Source organism: Colobus angolensis, unplaced genomic scaffold, assembly GCF_000951035.1.
Source record: "Colobus angolensis palliatus isolate OR3802 unplaced genomic scaffold, Cang.pa_1.0 Scaffold63, whole genome shotgun sequence".
Classification (NCBI taxonomy): domain Eukaryota; kingdom Metazoa; phylum Chordata; class Mammalia; order Primates; family Cercopithecidae; genus Colobus; species Colobus angolensis.
The window spans coordinates 10,070,187-10,090,099 of NW_012119932.1; the positions used below are offsets into that span (position 1 = coordinate 10,070,187).

The 19,913-nt window shown below is 38.9% G+C and overlaps 1 protein-coding gene across 2 annotated transcripts in view; it reads left to right on the plus strand.

Moving 5' to 3' along the window:
• The window catches only part of RSU1 (Ras suppressor protein 1), a 240,048-nt gene that overhangs the window by 102,473 nt on the left and 117,662 nt on the right, over positions 1-19,913 (plus strand). The gene's annotated exons all lie outside the window — the stretch shown is intronic.

Consider the following 19,913-nt stretch of genomic DNA (forward strand, 5'->3'; position numbering starts at 1 on the left):
ATAGGAATTTTGTTTTAAGTGAGGAAAATCTATGGGACTCATGCGATACCATTAAGTGAACAAATGTTTGCATTATAGGAACTTCATAGGGAGAAGAGTTGGAGAAAGGCACAGAAAACCTATTTAATGAAATAATAGATGAAAACTTCCCAAGTCTTGGGAAAAATACGGACATAGAAATTCAGCAAGTTCAGAGGTCCCCAGTTAGATTCAGTCCTCTCTGAGGCACAATATAATCATACTCTCAAAAGTTAAAGACAGAAGTTTAAAAGCCACAAGAAAAAAGTGGCACATCACACACAAGGGAATGTCCATTAGACTACTAGTAGATTTTTCAGCAGAAACCTTGCAGGTTAGAAGAGAATGGGATGATATATTCAAAGTGCTTAAAGAAGGGGGGCTTGTGGGGAGGAGGAGTTCTCAGCCAAGAATATTATATCCAACAAAGTTATCCTTCAGAAATGAAGGAGAAATAAAGACCTTTTCAGACAAGCAAAGGGTGAGAGAATTTGTCACCAGTAGGGTGACCTTATAAGGAATGCTTAAGGGAGTGCTACCACTGGAAAAGAAAGGACAATAATTATCATGAAAACATGTGAAGGTGTACAACTCACTAGTAGAGGTAAATTCATAAACTTAAAATACTCTAGTGATTTAATGGTGCTGTGTAAATCAGTCCTCTAGTATGAAGACTTAGAAATCAAAATGGTCAAAAACAACCACCACACTTAGTGGCTACAAATATGTAATAAATAAGTAAATCAAAGCAACAAAAATATAAATTGTGTATGGGATTAAGTCTAGAATACTTTCATGCAACCAGATTTAAATTGCTATCAGGTCGATATAGTCTATTGTAACTATAAGACTCTTATGTTAGCCCCATGGTAACCACAAAGAAAGAAATTACTACAGAATAATAAGCAATAAAGAGAAAGAAAACAAAACTTTGCAGCACAGAAAACCACCAAACCACAAAGGAAAATAACATGAGTAAAAGGGAAGAAGGATCTACAAAACAAGCAGAAAACAAAAATATGGCAAGAATAAATTTTTATCGATATAGCCTTGGATGTAAATGGATTAAAGTCTCAAATTTACAGAGTGGCTGAACAGATTTTAAAAATAAGACCCAACTATCTGCTGGCTACAAGAGGCTCACATCATTATTAAAGACAAACATAAACTGAAAGTGAAGGAATGGAAAAATATAGTCCATGCAAATGGAAACCAAAAGTGAGCAGGTGTAGCTATACTTGTATCAGATAAAACAGATTTTAAGTCAAAAACTGGAAAAAGAAAAAAAGGTCATTATGTCATGATTAAAGGATAAATTCAACAAGAGAATATGACAATTATAAATACATATGCACTCAGCCCTGAAACATACAGATATACAAAACAAATAGGATTGCACATAAACGTACAGATCAACTGCAATACAATTATAAAAGAGAAATTTGGCAAAGAAATACCAGACTAAAACTGCATCAAAGACCAAATGCACCTAGTAGACATTTACTGAACGTTCTAATGGCTGCAGAATACAAATTCTTCTCAATTACACATGGAACATTCTCCAGGATAGAGCTCATGGTAGGCCACAAAACAAGCCTTAACAGGTTTGAGATAGAGATCCTATCAAGTATCTTTTCTAACCACAATGATATGAAACTTGAAAACAACAACATGAGCAACTTTGGATTCTTTGAAATACGTGGAAATTAAACAACATGGCCCTAAACAACCAGTGGGTCAATTAAGAAATTAACAGAGAAATGAAAAATTGCTTTGAGACAAACAAGAATGCAAACACACCATACCAAAACCTGTGAGACACAGCAAGAGCAGTTTTAAGAGGGAATTTTATAGCAATACACAACTACATTAGAAAAGAAGAGAGATTTCTAGTGAACAACCTAATGATGGAACTAGAAAAACAAGAACAAACTGAACCCAAAATTGATTGAAAGAGAGAATAAGGCTCAGAGCAGAAATAAAGACAAATTAACATTCAAAAGATCAACAAAACGAAGAGTTGGTTTTTTGAAAAACTAAGCAAAATCAACAAACTTTTAGCTAGACTGAAAACAAGACTCAAGTAAAATCAGAGATGGGAAAGGAGATGTTACAACTGACACTACAGAAATACAGAAAATTATAGAGAATATTATGAGCTCCTATATGCCAACAAATTTGATTACATGGAAGAAATAGATAAGTTCTTGGATACATACAACCTACCAAGATTCAATTATAAAGAAATTAAAATCTGAACAGACTAATAACTAGTGAAGAAACTAGTTATAAAAAATCTTTCCTGGGTAAAGAAAAAGTGGCACATATACACCATGTGGAATACCATGCAGCCATAAACAAAGAATGAGTTTATAAAAAAAGAATGAGTTTATGCCCTTTGCAGGGACATGGATGAACCATCATTTTCAGCAAACTAACACAGAAACAGAAAACCAAACATTGCATGTTCTCACTCATAAGTGGGAGTGGAACAAGGAGAACACATGGACACATGGAGGGGAACGTTACATACCGGGGCCTGTCGGGGGTGGGGAGTAAGAGGAGGGATAGCATTGGAGAAATACCTGATGTAGATGATGGGTTCATCAAACTACCATGGCACATGTATACCTTTATAACCTGCACGTTCTGCACATGTATCCCAGAACTTAAAGTATAATAAATAAATAAGTCTTTCATCAAAGAAAAGCTTAGAAACTGATGGCTTCGTTACTGAATTCTACAAAACATTTGAAGAAGAACTAATAACAATTCTCCTCAAACTATTCCAGAAAATTGGTAAGTGGGGAGTATTTCTAAAATTTTATGAGGTCAGCATTAGCCTGATTCCAAATCTGGACAGCGATACAACAACAACAACAAAAAACTACAGGTAAATATCTATGTTGTGAACATAGATGCAGGAATTCTTAATAAGATGTTAAACTGAATCCAGCAGCACATTAAAAAGATGATTCACTATGATCAAGTATTACTTATACCATGATGCAAAGGTAGTTTAACTTATGCAAGTCAGTGTAATACATCACATTAACAGAAAGAAAGACAAAAACAATATGATCATTTCAGTAGATGCAGAAAAAGCATTTGACATCCTTCAGCATTCTTTCATAAAAACTGTCAACAAATTAGTTATGCAAGGTATGTACCTTAACACAGTAAAGGTCATATATGAAAAACCCACAGCTAACATCTACTGAATGGGGAAGAGTTTTCTTTTAATATATGGAACAAGACAAGGATGCCAACTTCTGCCACTTCTGTTCAACATAGTACTGGAAGTCCTAGCCTAAGCAGTTAGGAAAGAGAAAGATATAAAAGGCATCCAAATTGGAAAAGAGGAAGTCAGATTGTCCTGGTTGCAGACATGGTCTTACATATAGAAACCCCAAAGGATTCTACTAAAGAACTGGTAGAACTAATAAATGAATTCAGTAAACTTATGGGATACAAAATCAACGTACAAGAATCAGTAGTCTTTCTAATAACTAATCATTATTAATATTAGTTCATTATCTGAAAAAGAAATCAAGAAAACAGCTCCATTTATGATAGCTAAAAATAATAATAATAATAGAAACAAACTGAACCAAATTGAAAGATCTCTATATTGAAACTCTAAAACTTTAACCAAAAAAATTGAAGAGTACACAAATAAATGACAAGCTACTTTGTCTTCATGGATTGGAAGAATTAATATAGTTAAGATGGCCATATGACCTAAAATGATCTACAGATTTGATGCAATTCCTATCAAAATACTAATGACATTCTTTACACAAATAGAAAAAAAATCCTAAAATTCATATGGAACTGCAAAAGGACACAAATAACCAAAGCAACCCTGAGCAAAAAGAAAAGCCTGGAGGTATCATACCACCCAGGTTCAAAATGTACAGTTGACTCCTAAAGAACTTAGATTTAAACTGTGCAGGCTCACTTTTATGTCAGTTTTCTTCTGCTTCTGCCACCCCTGCAACAGCAAGACCAGTCCCTCAACAGGAAGACTACTCAGGAAGACAATAAGGATGAAGACCTTTATAATAATCCACATCTACTTAATGAATAATAATATATTTACTCTTCCTTTTTATCTTAATGACATTTTCTCTAGCTTTACTGTAAGAATATAGTATATATGTAACATACAAAATGTGTTAATTGACTATGTTATTGGTAAGGTTTCTGATCAATAGTAGGCTGTTAATAGTTATTTTGGGGGAGTCAAAAGTTGTTCAAGAGTCAATGCTACTACAAAGTTAAGGTAACCTAAGCATGGTACTGGCTTTAAAAACAGACACATAAACCAGTGGAACAGAATAGAGAGCCCAGAAATAAATTTACACATCTGTAGCCAACTAATTTTTCATAATGGTGCTAAGAACACACATTAGTAAATGGTGCTGGGAAAATTGGATATCCACATGCGAAAGAATGAGTCTAGACTTCTACCTCTTACCATAAAAAAAAAAAAATCAAAACAGATTGAACATGTAAATGTAAAACCCAAAACTATGCAACTACTAGAGGAAAACAGGGGAAACTTTTCACAGCATTGACCTGGAGAAGGGTTTTTAAAATAAGACTTCAAAAGCAACAGGCAACAAAAGCAAAACTAGACAAACAAGATCACATCAAATTATAATGCTTTTGCATAGGAAAGGAAGCTATTAACAGAGTGAAGAGTCACCTAAAGAATGAGAGTAAGTATTTACAAACTGTGTATCTGGCAAGAGGTTAATATTCAGAATACATAAGAATCATAGCAGCAAAAAAAAACCTGATTAAAAAATTGGGCAAACTACCTTAATAGACATGTCTCAAAAACAGACATACATATGGCCAACTTGTATATGAAAAAATAACATCAATAATCATCAAGGATATGCAAATCAGAACCACAATGAAATACCACCTCACTCCAGTTAGCATGGCTATTGTTAAAAAGAGAAAAGAAAGTAAGTGTTGGCAAGGATGTGGAGAAAGGGAAACACATTGTTGATGGGATTGTAAATTAGCCATTATGGAAAACAGTCTGGAGATTCTTCAAAAAATTAAAAATAGAACTGCCATATGATCCAGCAATTCCACTACTAGGTATATATCCAAAAGAAATTAGTATGTTGAAGAGAAAACTTCAACTCCCGTGTTTATTGCAGCACTATTCACAATAACTAAGATATGTAATCAACCTTAAGTGTCCATTAATGCATGAATGAATACAGAAAATGTGTGTGTGTATGTGTGTGTGTGTATATATATATATATATATAATGGAATATTATTCAGCCATAAAAAGTATGAAATCTTCTCATTTGCCACACATGGATGAACATGAAGGAAGTCATGTTTAGATAACCCAGACACATAAAGACACATAACACATGATCTCACTCATATGAGATCTTTTTTTCTTAATGAAAACGGAGTTGGTATCATTGCAGCAGGAAGTAGAATAGTGGTTACCAGAGACTGGGAGGGAAGGGAAGAGAAGGAAGGATGCAGAGATGTTGACCAGTGGATACAGAGTTACAAGTAGATAGTAGGAATAAATTTTGATGTTCTGTTACAGGGTAGAGTGACTGTAACTAACAGTGAAATATTGTATATTAGGAAACAGCTAGAAGAGAGGCTTTCAAATGTTCTCACCACAAAGAAATAAGTGCATGAGGTGATGGATACCCTAGCCACCCAGATTGGATAGTTATCCGGCATAGATGTGTATCGAAACATCAAATTGTACCCCCATAAGTATGTATAATTTCACTGTGTCAATTAAAATATATTTTTTCTAAAAAGACTACCCACAGAATGAGATAAAATATTTGTAAATTGTATATCTGATAAAGGATTAAAATTTAGAGTGTATAGAGAACTAAAACTCAACAACAGCAACAACAAAAAAACACAACCCAATTGAAAAATGGCAAGGGACTTGAATAACATTTTCCCAAAGAAGATACATAAATGGCCAATAAGCATATGAAAAAATGTGGAACATCTCTAGACATTAGGGAAGTGCAAATGAAAACTACAATGCTACGTCATTTCACATCCATTAGGATGGTTGCTATAAAAAAAAAAATGACAAGTATTAACAAAAAGATGAGGTTGGGAACCCTTGTGCACTGTTGGTGGAAATGGAAAATTGTAGGACAGTTTCTCAAAAAATTAAAACTACCATATGACCCAGCAATTTCACTTCTGAGTATATTCCCGAAATAATTGAAAACAGAGTCTCAGAAAGATATTTGTATGGCCATATTTATAGCAGCATTATTCACAGTAGCTAAAATGTGAACGCAGTGCATGCGTATATCAGCAGATGAATGGATAAGCAAAATATGGTATTTACATTTGGCCCTTCGTATCCATAGAGTCTGCATTCACGGAATCAACCAACCACAGATCAAAAATATTTGGACTGGGCGTGGTGCGGTGTGCCTATAATTCCAGCTACTCAGGAGGGTGTGGCGGGAGAATTGCTTGAACCAAGAAGTCCTCCACCAGCCTGGGCAACAGAGAGAGATGCATTTCTCAAAAAAGAATCAGCCAATCAATAAATAAAAATAAAAAGTGTGGGGGTTGGGTGCAGTGGCTCACTCCTGTAATCCCAGCACTTTGGGAGGCCGAAGTGGGCTGATCACTTGAGGTTAGGAGTTCAAGACCAGCTTGGCCAACATGGTGAAACCTCATCTCTACTAAAAAATGCAAAAATTAACTGAGTGTGGTGGCACTTGCCTGTAGTCTCAGCTACTTGGGAGGCTGAGGCAGGAGAATCATTTGAACTGGGAAGCAGATGTTGCAGTGAGCTGAGATCGTGCCTTTGCACTCCAGCCTGTGTGAAAGAGCGAGACTGTCTCAAAAAAAATAAACTGTATGGGGAAAGAAAACAACAAAAATAGCAGAACAACACTTTTTTTTTTTTTTTTTGGAGACGGAGTCTCGCTCTGTCGCCCAGGTTTTAGTGCAGTGGCCGGATCTCACCTCACTGGAAGCTCCTGCCTCCCAAGTTTACGCTATTCTCCTGCCTCAGCCTCCCGGGTAGCTGGGACTACAGGCGCCCGCCACGTCGCCCAGCTAGTTTTTTGTATTTTTTAGTAGAGTTGGGGTTTCACCGTGTTAGCTGGGATGGTCTTGATCTCCTGACCTCGTGATCCGCCCACCTTGGCCTCCCAAAGTGCTGGTTACAGGCTTGAGCCACTGCACCTGGCCCCAGAACAACACTTTTAAAGGTACATATCTTAAAATATAGTATAAAATCATTTATATCACATTTACATCGTATTGTAAATAATCTAGAGATTATTTAAAGCACACAGAGGATGTGTACAGGTTATATGAAAATTTACACTATTTTATGTAAGAGACTTGAGCATCCATCAATTTTCACATCCACAGGGGTCCTGGAACCTGTCCCCATGGATACTGAGAGATGACTATATACACAGTGGAATATTAGCCTTAAAAAAGGAAGATAATTTTGACATATGCTATAACATAGACAAACCTTGAGGACATTATATGAAGTGAAATAAGCCAGTCCAAAAGAAAAAATGCTGTATGATTCCATGTATATGAGATACTTAGAACAGTCAAAATCAGAGAGAGAAACAGAATGGTGGTTGCCAGGAGATAAGGGAAAGGAGAAATGGGGAGTTATTGTTGTATAATTGTAGAGTTCAAGTTTTACAGGATGAAAAAAGTTATGGAGGCCAGTGGTACAGTGGTGTTTGCACAAAATTGCAAATGTATTAATATCACCAAACCATACCCTTAAAAATCATGAAAATGATAAATTTTATCCCATGTGTATTTTAATGCAATAAAAAGTGGGGGGAAAACTAACCAGTGAACTAACTAAAATAGCAGAGGATATTATTTTTTAAAAAGTAACCAATTTAAAGTGGAACCAAAAAAACTAAACAAAAAGAAAAGAAAGTGTATTCACCTAATGCATTACCCTACTAGGGTGTTTTAATTTAAAAATAAAATTTCTGGAGGTAATAGGGCTTTCAGCCCAAAGGGAATGATTCCGATGACAGAATTCTGGGCCCTGTGAGGGAGGTGTGACTTGTTTTTGTGCATAACTCCCTAGTGCTCCTAAATCATGTCACTATTGATTATACCAACAATATTCAATACCTTTTTACAGGAGGGAGAAAATCTGTTGTTACATACTGGAAAGACCAAGGCCTTTGAGAGAGCCAGATAAATTGGTTTTTAAATACTTGACTGGCTGCCTACAAGTCACATGACCTTGAGTAAGAATCCTAAACCCCCAAAATGGTAGTTGCTGCTGCTTTTTTAAGATGAGATCATAAAAATGCCTTCCATGCAAGATTATTGTGACACTGTGTAATAACGTATGCACAGCTCCCGAAATGATACCTGGTACATGGTACACGTATAAGAAATAAAAACCAATATTATTATGATAATGATGATTCTTTAGTTGGGGGGTTTTTATCCTTTGTAGAACTTGTGGTAGTATCTAAAAATTCAGATTTTTTTTCAGTACTCTAAATAGATTTAATTTTTTCTTTTATTTAAAATTTTAAAGTTCTAATGTTAAAAATTTTATCCTTGTGAAAGAAGAGATTTTTTTAGAGTGTGGTCCTTCAGCCAGAAACATCATCATCCCCTAAGAACTTGTTAGAGATGCAAACACTAGGGCTTCACCCAAGACCTATGAAACTAAAAGCTCTAGAGGTTTTAGTCATTCTGTAAAACATATTCTGATGCACACTCAAGTTTGAGAATCCCTGCTTCAGTAAATCTGGGAAACAGAAAAGGGTGGCATTTATGATCTGTCATCCAAAAATAACCCCTTTAAATTCTGAGATTTTTTTCCAGTCTTTTCTCTGTTCATATGCATATACACTTATATGTGTATTTCTTCTAGTCTTTTTCCTATACACCTGTGTATATATTCTGTTTTAAAAAGTTATGATCATGCTATATAAGTTTTATAGCCTTCATTTTGACCTTCAATATTATGACCATTGCCTCATGTCATTAAATTTTATTTGAAAACATTTTTAATCATATGGCTGCATATTACACCATCCTCTGAGTATCTCATGAACCAACCCCCTAGACATCTGAGTTGTTTCTAGTTGTTCAGAAGGACATTAGCAACACCCAGTTGAAAATCTGTATTCATAAATCATTGTTAATATGAGTGATTATTTCCTCAGCATAAATTTATTACTAGGGTGGAATTACCAGGTCACACAGTATGAACATTTTCACAGCTCTCAATATAAATTGCCAAATTGCTTTTCAGAGGAGAGGTGCCAGTTTGGATTCTAACCAGCAATGCAGGGAAAATGTTTGTCCATTCCTCTAACCCAACCAACCCCGCTGTATTAGTCTGTTCTCGCACTGCTATAAAGAAATACCTAAGACTCGGTAATTTATAAAGGAAAGAGGTTTAATTGGCTCAGAGTTCTGCATGGCATATAGGAAGCATGATGCTGGCATCTGCTCAGCTTCTGGGGAGGCCTCAGGAAACTTAAAGTCATGGCAGAAGGCAAAGGGGGAGTGAGATGACTCACATGGTGAGAGCAGGAGCAAGAAAGGAAGTGGGGAGGTACCCCACACTTTTAAATACCCAGAGTGTATGATTACTCGCTGTCACTAGAACAGCACCAGAGGGATGTTGCTAAGTCATTCATGAAGGACTTTCCGTATGGTCCTGCCACCTCACACCAGGCCTTACCTCAAACATTGAGGTTCACAGTTCGACATGAGCCTTGGGCAGGGTCACAGATCCAAACGATATCATTCTGCCCTTGGCCCTTCCAAATCTCATGTTCTTCTTACATTGCAAAATACAATCATGCCTTCCCAACTGTCCCCCAAAATCTTAACTCATTGCAGCATTAATTCAAAAGTCCAAAGTCTCACCTGAGACAAGGCTGGTCCCTTCCACCTGTGAGCCTGTAAAATAAAAAATAAGTTTGTTACTTTCAAGATACAATGGAGATAGAGGCATTGGGTAAATACTCCTGTTCCAGTAGGGAGAAATTGGCCAAAAGAAAGGGGCTACAGCTCCCATGGAAGTTCAAAACCCAGCATGGCAGTCATTAAATCTTAAGACATCAAAATTATCTCCCTTGACTCCATGTTCCACGTTTAGGGCACTCTCATTTAAGAGACGGCCTTCCAAAGCCCTGGATGGCTCCACCTCTGTGGCCTTGCAGTGTTTAGCTCCTGTGGCTGCTCTAATGGGCTGGCATTGAGTGCCTGCAGCTTTTCCTGGTGCAGAGTTCAGCCTGTCAGTGGATCTACCGTGCTCTGGTCTAGAGGTTGGTGGCCCACTTCTGGTAGCTCCAGTAGGTGGTGCCCTGGTGGAGACTATGTGTCTGGGCTCCAACCCCATATTTCTCCTTCATACTGCCCTAGTAGAGGTTCTCCATGAGGGCTCTGCCCCTGCAGCAGGTTTCTGCCTAGACATTCAGGCTTTTCCTTACATTCTCTGAAATCTAGGCAGAGGCTTCCAATCTTCAACTCTTTCACTCTGTATACCTGCTGGCTTAACACCACATGGAAGCCACCAAGTCTTATGGCTTGCCCCTCTGAAGTAGTGCCCTGAGCTATACCTGGGTCAGAGGTAAAGCAGTGGCCCGAGCTGAGCCATGGCCAGAGGTAAAGTGACTGGGATCCAGGAAGTAGTATCCTAAGCAGCAGGGCCTTGGGCCTGGCACAGGAAACCATTCAGTCCTCCTAGACCTCCTGGCCTATGATGGGAGGTGTCCCCACGAAGTTCTCCAAGATGCCTTTGACACTTTTTCCCCATTGTCTTGACTGTTAGCACTTGGCTTTTCTTTACTTATGCAAATTTGTACATGCTGCTTGAATTCCTCTCCTGAAAATAAGCTTTACTTTTCTACCACATGGTCAGGCTGCAAATTTTCTAAACTTTTATATTCTGCTTCCCCTTTAAATATAAGTTCCAACTTCACATTATTTATTTGTTCATGAGTATGAGCATAGGCTATCAGAAGCAGACAGGCACGTCCTGAGTGCTTTACTGCTTAGAAATTTTTTCCACCAGATACCCTAAATCATTACTGTCAAGTTCAAAGTTCCATATATCCTTAGGGTAGGGGCACAGTGCAGCCAAGTTTGTTGCTAAGGCATAACAAAAGTGGCCTTTACTCCAGTTCCCAATATGTTTCTAATTTTCATCTGAGACATCCTCAGCCTAGACTTCACTGCCCATATCACTACCAACATTGTGGTCATAACCATTCAGACAGTCTCTGGGAAGTTCCAAACTTTCCATCATCTTCCTGTCTTCTTTTGAGTCCATCAAACTCTTCTAACCTCTGCCCGTTACCTAGTTCCAACATCACTTCTACATTTTCAGATATCTTTTATATCTGAAAATGTGAAATTTTCTGAAAATTTATAGCAATGTCTCACTCCTCAGTACCAGTTTTCTCTATTAGTTCTCACACTGCTGTAAAGAAATGTCTGAGATGGGGTAATTTATAAAGAAAGGAGGTTTAATTGGCTCACAGTTTCTCAGGCTGTACGGGAGGCATGATCCTGGCATCTGCTCAGCTTTTGGGGAGGCCTCAGAAAGCTTACAGTCGTGGCAGAAGGCATGAAGGAGCGAGGTGGTTTACCTGGTGGGAGTAGGAGCCAGAGAGAGAAGGGAGAGATGCTATGCATTTGTAAACAACCAGATCTCATGATAACTCACTGTCACAAGATCAGTACCAAAGATCAGTTGCTAAATCATGAAGGACCACCCTCATGATCCAATCACCCCCCCCACCAGACTCCACCTCTACCTCCACCATGTTGAATTACAGTTCAACATGAGATTTGGGCAGGGATGTGAATCCAGACCACATCACCTGTGAATTATAGTACTTTTGGCTTTATGTTAGTTTGTAGGAGGATATTTTTGAATTGTAAATGAGAAGAATGTACAGCTTGGTCTTAATGAGATGTTTTCTAGTCATTGTATTGACTTACATCTGTATATTCAGAAGCCCAAATGGTAGATACTGTTTTGGGCCTTCTGTCTTAATTATAGATGTAATGGTTATTATTTTCTAAAGTTTACTCTTCCAATGTTTTGTGCCCCTCACTTGACATAGACTACTATTTTTGTGTAGAGAATGTTAGCTCTTTCAAAGGTCTTCTATAGAATAAAAGTAACCAGGCAATATGGATGGCTTGACAAGCCCATATATCTCAGGCCATAGGGATTTACTGAGTGCTAGAGGACCTAGGAAGAGAAAAACAAGTTGTTTCTGTCTGTAGTATTACAAATCAATTAAACAACTCTATGTATTATTCATATTAAATCTTGCTAGCGGGACAGTTGTGGAAAGGGTCTGAGACAGAATGTTAAGCAAATGCTAAACTAGCCAGATAAATGTAGTATTTAGGTGGCAGACCTATTCGTTTATGATAAACAGCCACGGTGAAGGCTGTTTTGTGATAACTTTATTGATTCTGTATAAAGTAATGATACCAAAACGTATTTGTTGAACATGTATTTATTTCAGTTTACGTTGCAGAAGTCAACTTCTCATTGGGGTTTCTAAGGTACCTGAGGCTTCCTTGGTGCTAACATTTCCATCTTCCCGGGAGCTTGGAAGGATGTCCTCCTCTCAGCCCCTACGAGCTGGGGAACTTAAAGGAAGTGAGGATCATGGGGGGATGACAAGGAATGGCCAAGCACACCCAGGGAGCACAGCAGAAGACTCCTGCTAGAGAGTCTTGGGGACTCCTGCTAGGTGCGGAAGACTGCTGCTGCTTAGAAATCTCAGTCCTCACCCGAGCATGGTGGCGTATGCCTGTCATCCCAACACTTTGGGAGGCTGAGGCAGGTGGATCACTTGAGATCAGGAGTTTGAGACCAGCCTGGCCAACATGGTGAAACTCCATCTCTACTAACAATAAATAAAATAAAATAAAAAAGCAAAATTAGCCGAGCTTAGTGGCACATGCCTGTATTCCCAGCTACTTGGGAGTCTGAGGCAGGAGAGTCGCGTCAACCCAGGAAGTGGAGATTGCAGTGAGCTGAGATCGCACCACTGCACTCCAGCCTGTGTGACAGAGCGAGATTCTGTCTCAATAAATAAATAAATAAATAAAAATAAGGAAACGAAAAAAAAGAAATATTTCAGTCCTCTAAGAAATGAAATCAGTGCTCCTAAATTTTATCTTAACCCTACTTTTGATCACAGACCTTTGCGAATCTTATGAATGGGTGCTTTTCTCAGAAGAGTGCCTCCGTGCAAATTTTGCACTCAATTTCAGGGGCTTAAGAATTCCTTGAGGGGACTCTTATTTTAGGCAAACTGCCTTCAAGTATACATTTTCTTCCTTTTGCAGGTTTTACTTAATAGCGAAAATGTTATTTTCTATTTTCAAAGTGCTTTCCAGTTTATGGAACCATTTCGTATGCACGTTCTGGCCCCTGTCCTCAGTTCTATCAGTTGGTAGTGTTATTCTCACTTGGCAAATGAGGTAACTGAAGCTCAACAGAGTGTAAGAATTTGCCCAAGTCAGTGAATGGTTCTTGGGATCAGGAGCCAGATCCACCAGACTTTTGTCCATTATGTCCTAACATTACCTGAGCAGTAAAAAGGAAATCTGGCAAGCAAAAACAAGATTGCCTCCCACATTTAGAAGAATGATTGAGAAATCCTGAATGGATGCCAGGTTTAAAACATGTTATTTACTTAACAGCCATTTCAACTTGCAACATAAGGCAACCTTGGAGGTGACTGTTGAGGATGGCACTGTTTCGTTGCTGGTTAATTATATTTATAAGCAACTGAGTGCTCCTTCTATCCCTTCTTAACCTGGATCACAGATATTAAATGGCCAAGAAGAGCACTGGATAGAAACAATGTAAAATGCTATTTTTCTTCTGGGCCTCTTCACACCAGCACACACTTACATCAGGTGCTGCTTGTGTTGGAACTATTTGTTAGGGTGGTGGTTTTCTCTTTTTAAATCTTTTTTTATGTAAGTTGTACTATCTTCCCCGACTGGATCCAAAGAGTAACCGTTTATTTTAGTATGTGTCTTAAAGCAGCAGTGCAATGCATGTATTAAATGTACAGAATGCCTCTTTGAAAAATGTGTTGCTGGAAAGGCCAAGCAGACAGTTGCCGGAATGACAGTGTGGCCTTGTGTTCTCCACAGAATAAATTTGAGAGCTGTCATGAGACATCCCAGCTTACATTGCATTGATGATGCACAGAAAGAAAAGCAACCTCAGACCTAGATTCTCTTTCCACTTAGGGCATTATAGACCGTCATCTATTACGCAGACAGAAGAGAATGGGCCACAAACGTGATGTTCGCTGCAATAGGCTATACTTAAATTAAGAGATACTGTTTTGTACCAATTAGTGTGCACCATGTGCTTTGAATTTGTTTTTGACGATTCCCTTTCAATGTACTTTAATATTTTTAAATTATGAGAATAATCCATACTTGTAACAACATGGAATTCTCCAAATCGATAATTCATGTTTTATCCTTTGCTCTGCCAGTTCAACCTCGTGCCCCACCTTAATTTGAGAAAACCAACATTAGTATTTCCCTTATTTGAGAAAATCAACCTTAATAACTTAATATTACTCTTTTCTTCTTTTACACATAAACAGTCATATACATATATGGATTTCTTCTGTATTTTTTCAAAAATTGGTTGATAGCAAGCTTAGTACATTCTTATTTTTTTTATTATAGTTATAGACCTCCCTCCAGGTCAGTGCATACAAATAACTCTATTTTAATAACTGAATAGCGTTTCATAGTATGGCTATAGCGTATTGTTCTGCTTATCACCTGGGAATGAAATTTCCCGTTGTTTCCATTGTTTAGTTATTGCAGGCACTGTCTGTTAACAATATGAGCATTTTATAGGCCTTCTGATCATTTTCCACTCAGTAAAGTGAGTTCCTAAAGAAGTGAAGAAGTAGGGACTTTCCAGAGTCAGCCATTTGTCTATAATCATGCACTGCTATAATTAGTAGCGTAGCACATCATAATGAGAATTATGGAGACTTATGTGTAGAATCTTTGTCTATGTGGGAGCGTCCCTAAATGTAGCTTTTATTTTGTATTGGAGTCTTTTGTGGTTAGCTTCCATGTGAGGATTCGCTGCAGAGAGGAGGTGATCTTTCAGCTGTTATTATGTCAAATCTTGATCCCTTCTGAGCAAATCAATTACTTGGGTTTGGACAAATCTAGTATAGTAATGATGGACTGTACCCAATCAGCCACTTTTTTTTAGTTTTACCTTGTTAGACCACAATCTTATATATTTATGAGTGAGTGAGAGAGCATGGATTTTGGAGTACATTAATTTAAAAAAGCTCTCTGTGGTATTATTTTGAAATTAGGAAGGGAGGGAATGCTACTTTGATAACCTGAAAAATTTGCCCAGATCGCCTCGATTGCTTACTATGTGATAAATGGTGCTGCTAGGCACATGTTTCAGGATTTTGAATACTCAGGAAGAATTCTTAGAGTGTGATTATGGAAACAACCAATTTCCATAAGTGAAAATGAGCCTGCTTATTAATGGGGCTGCAATTGCCTATTGCATTCAATCACATTTATAACCAGCAAGGAGAATGAGTGTTTTGCATGATTTAGTGTTTACACAATTGCAGTTGCATGGCAAAGCTTGCTGTACTAGAGGCTTTGGAAAGAAGCATATGTGGTCCTTTTGCGGGTAATAAAATGGAAAATCCAATTTGCAATTGCAGAATAAGCCTCTGAGTGATATACGATCTTCATAGCAGCATCGGTCAGAGGGTCACTGCTAATCACGGTGCTGCCTGGCTTCCCCAGTGGCCTGCGCCTTCCGACTGAGGAGTGAGCAGAGTGAATCTGTGTCTGGGAGCCAGCCAGCGTGTCTGTAGATGCACCACTTTCTAGCTTATTAGATCCTCTTTGTCACAGTGCTTAATCCTGCTGCCTGATCCTTGTTAGAACACCACCAGAGCGCCGCTCAGCCTTCTAATAAAGGGGATGGGTGAGGGCTCCTAACTCAACGCACTGAAGCGTGCGGCGTCAGGGCGATTGCAGGCTGACTGACAGCGGGGTGAGATGCTTCCTGCATGTTATTACTTAAAAGGGAACCTACCTCCGACAGCTGACAGACGAGCTCTGCTGAGGCAATGGTAACTTGTTGCTAGGCCAATATGAGTCGGGTGTCATCTTTTCACACGGTATAATGGCCAGCTTTACTCTAATTATATTAACCCTCTTCTGAAATTGCTTCATCCCTGACTGGTGCAGAGTGAGGAAAGAGAACCCAGAGACAAATCGCTTGCTGGGAGGATTGCAGCGCTACAGAAACAGGTATTGTGTTATCCACCGGTGACATTAAGGTGGAAAACAAAACAAGCATGCCCTATTACAGCAAGTCTCGGTTCTAACTCCGAAGAGACATTGCTCTGTTTGGCTCGCGCAGTTTCCATCCCTGTCATTTATAATAGTTTCCTCCTTTAAGGTTTGCCCTGGACATTATACCTGGGTTTCATGGCTCTCTGTTAAAAAGAAAGAACAACATCAAACAGGAAGCTTTTTTCTTTGCTTTTTTTCCCCAGTGAACCCTAATCATTCTTTTCTATTAGGCTCCTAAGTTCAAGTAGCTTTAGGAAGCACCTGTGAATTTAATTTAGTAGCATTGCTTAATACTGAAGTAAGCAGATGAGGGTGGGGAGGGTAACCCAGTCATCTGTCCCTTCCTTCCCACTCCCCATCCCAGCTAAAATGTGCAGATGGGTTGAAAGTGATATAAGTGAAGATGATCATGAATAGCCTGTGGTCCTTTCTGTTAACCCTGAGTTGCAGACATTAGCGTGTGACTCCTTTTCCCTGAAGGGAGTATGTCTAGCTCTCATCCAGCATCTCCTGTGTGCTCCAGTTAGCAGCCGTCATTAGCAATCTGTGATGCCTCTGCCGTCTCCACTGACAGCACCTAAATAGAGACATCACTTGGGATTGACAGATCTCCAGGGGGTTGCAGACTTCAGACAAAAGGGCCCAGAGAACATGGCTGACCTTTCTTGGCATTATTCTCCTTCCATGAGTGGCAGTCAGGGAGCATAGAACTTTAGTGTATTATTTTCAGAGGATTACCACTGAAAAGACTGCACGCTTAGTAAGATGCTGTTAATAAGTTAACAAGAGTCTGTGTGCGTTCCAGACTGGTTTTGCTGGCCATCAGTAATAGAACACGGGTGCTTCTTTCCTGCAGAAACACGTACCTATTCCTTAAGTTTAAGGAGGGGCCTTTAAAACCAGCTTTGCTTATAACATACCTTCAGTTTCAGATGATCGGGGCAAGCCTTGGGGACTCAGCGGAAGCAAGCTTGTGATGCAGGCTAGAAAAGAAGAGTCTCTTCCCCTCATTACCCCAAGCAAGTCTTCCCGGGGCAAATTTGAAATCGCTGAAGCTTGTGTGTGCCATCCTTCCCAGATCCTTTCCCTACTCCACGTTGTTCTCATGCTCGCCAAAGTCCCTGAAAATACAGTGTAGTAAGAAATGCTGTGTGCCCAAATGTAGCTGACTTGCCTCCTCTTTTCACTCTTCCCAAAGTGGAAAAAAAAAAAAAAATGGTGTGTTCCTGCAGTTCCCCTCTGAACCAGATGTTAAAAGCAGAGCACTTGTGTAAATAATCGAATATCCTGGATGCTTCTTAAACAGAATAAAATTCTACCAACTAGAAGTTCCAACTATATTCCTCATTAGGATAACCAATTTTGCAAAAGAAGGAAAGATATTTAGGGCAAAATACTCACTAACTAGAAAATCCCCTTAGCTTAGGAATTCATTTCTGTCCTATTCCATAAATATGCAGTTTATACTTTTCATGGCTTCTGCTGCTTTTTTCTCATCCACTTTGCAATACACATATTTTTTCTTTTCTTTTTTTTAGACATTCTTGCTCTGTTACCCAGGCTGGAGTGAAGTGGCGCCATCTCGGCTCACTGCAACCTCTGCCTCCCAGGTTCACACAGTTCTCCTGCCTCAGCCTCCTGAGTGGCTGGGACTACAGGTGTGCACCTCTGCTAATTTTTTTTTTTTAGCAGAGGCAGGATTTTGCCATGTTGGCCAGACTGCCATATGGTCTCAAACTCCTGACCTCAAGTGATCCACCCACCTCGGCCTCCCAAAGTGCTGGGATTACAGGCATCATCCACCGCGCCTGGCCAAGAATACACATACTTTTTCCAACCACCTCAAGTTTATTTTTTTCATAGTTGATTCTGTGCTGATGTCTGTGGGCAGAGATTAGAGGCAGGAAGATGACAAGATGTAAGCATAGGTTGTTTCTCAGGTGCATGTTTTAAGAGAGACATGTTGAGCTCCAGCACTGCTATCCCCACCTGATGAGGATATTGCTGCACCGTGGTCACTGTTGTCTGGTTTGTAACCCCTTCCCTTACTAGCCCTGGCTCCTAAGCACGATGGGCAGCATACCATTGTGCACATGAAATACGACACGTCAGAAATAGACTTGTTTTTACATGGATGGCTTCTTTCCAGGAATGTATATTACATTCATTTTTAGGAAAAGAGAAAATTGGAGAAAAAAAATCGTGAAGGATATGGAAGACAAGATATATTGAGTGCAGCAAACTAGATTTTAAGAGAAAATAAGAATTATAGAGAAATGTGAACAAGGGGTCAGTTTCATTCTTGGGACTCTAAAAACCCCCTCCCTAAGTAAAGATAAAAACAAAGATCGATGGCAGCCCCTTGCCAACAAGATCAAACCCAGGTGAGACACTCAGCTAAGCAGAATGCATACCACTAAGGGTTTTCATTGGCCCTAGGCAGCTTTCTGACTCAGGGTTTAGAGAATCAAGCTCACTGATTTCCCAAGTGACTTAATATCTGACTAACGATGTTTCACCATTAAGATGAGGAAATTGACAATATTGATAATCTTGGAGAGAAATGGATCTGCTTATTTTTGTACCGAGCGCCAACAAATTCTTAGTAGCTTTGGGAAGATGATGAATTACTCTATGTTAATATTTAGTAGTGTCTATTTTCTTTAAAAAGATTCTGTGAAATTGTAGTCATTTTTCTTTTCTTTGTTTTTCTGAATAGTTGCACGTTCATAGAACAAAAAGGAAAGATTCAAAGTATCTATTAGTTTGTTTTAAGGAGCAATATTGCATTATCTTCCTCATAAAAAATTTCATTTATCCTTTCATTTCCGAAGCTCAGATCAGCTAGGCAATGATTTGCTTTGTGCTATACTTGCATCCCAGAATATGTTTTCATTGTCCTGAGTTACCACCTGTGAAAACATAGGCAGTAGAGCCTGAGAACAGCAACAACATGTAACTTCAGTTGTGTCTTAGAAAGAATCATTGCTGTGTCTCTGGGTTCAAACAGTCCCAGGCCATGGACGAGAAGTCTGAAAATTGATATCCTCAGTAGGACTTTTAGGGACAGACCACCACATACATCCCTGCTGCCTAACTTCTCTTTCTGTTTCTCATTTTCACAGGTGAGTGCATTTTAGGAAGTTCTTTCACGCATTGCCTTTTCCATTTTTGAATACATAAAAAAAAAAAAACCAGTCAACTGGTTGTCAGCAGAGGATATCCAGATAAGGGGTGCTTGCTGGCTTTTTTAGGCTACCTTCATTAACTCAGCCTTATCTAGATTGATATGTAACCTGATAGCCTCACCAAACACTGTAGAAGGAGTATGAGATTGGCCGGGTGTGGTGGCTCACGCCTGTAATCTCAGGACTTTGGGAGGCCGAGGTGGGTGGATCACGAGGTCAGGAGGTCAAGACCATCCTGGCTAACACGGTGAAACCCTGTCTGTACTAAAAAAATACAAAAAA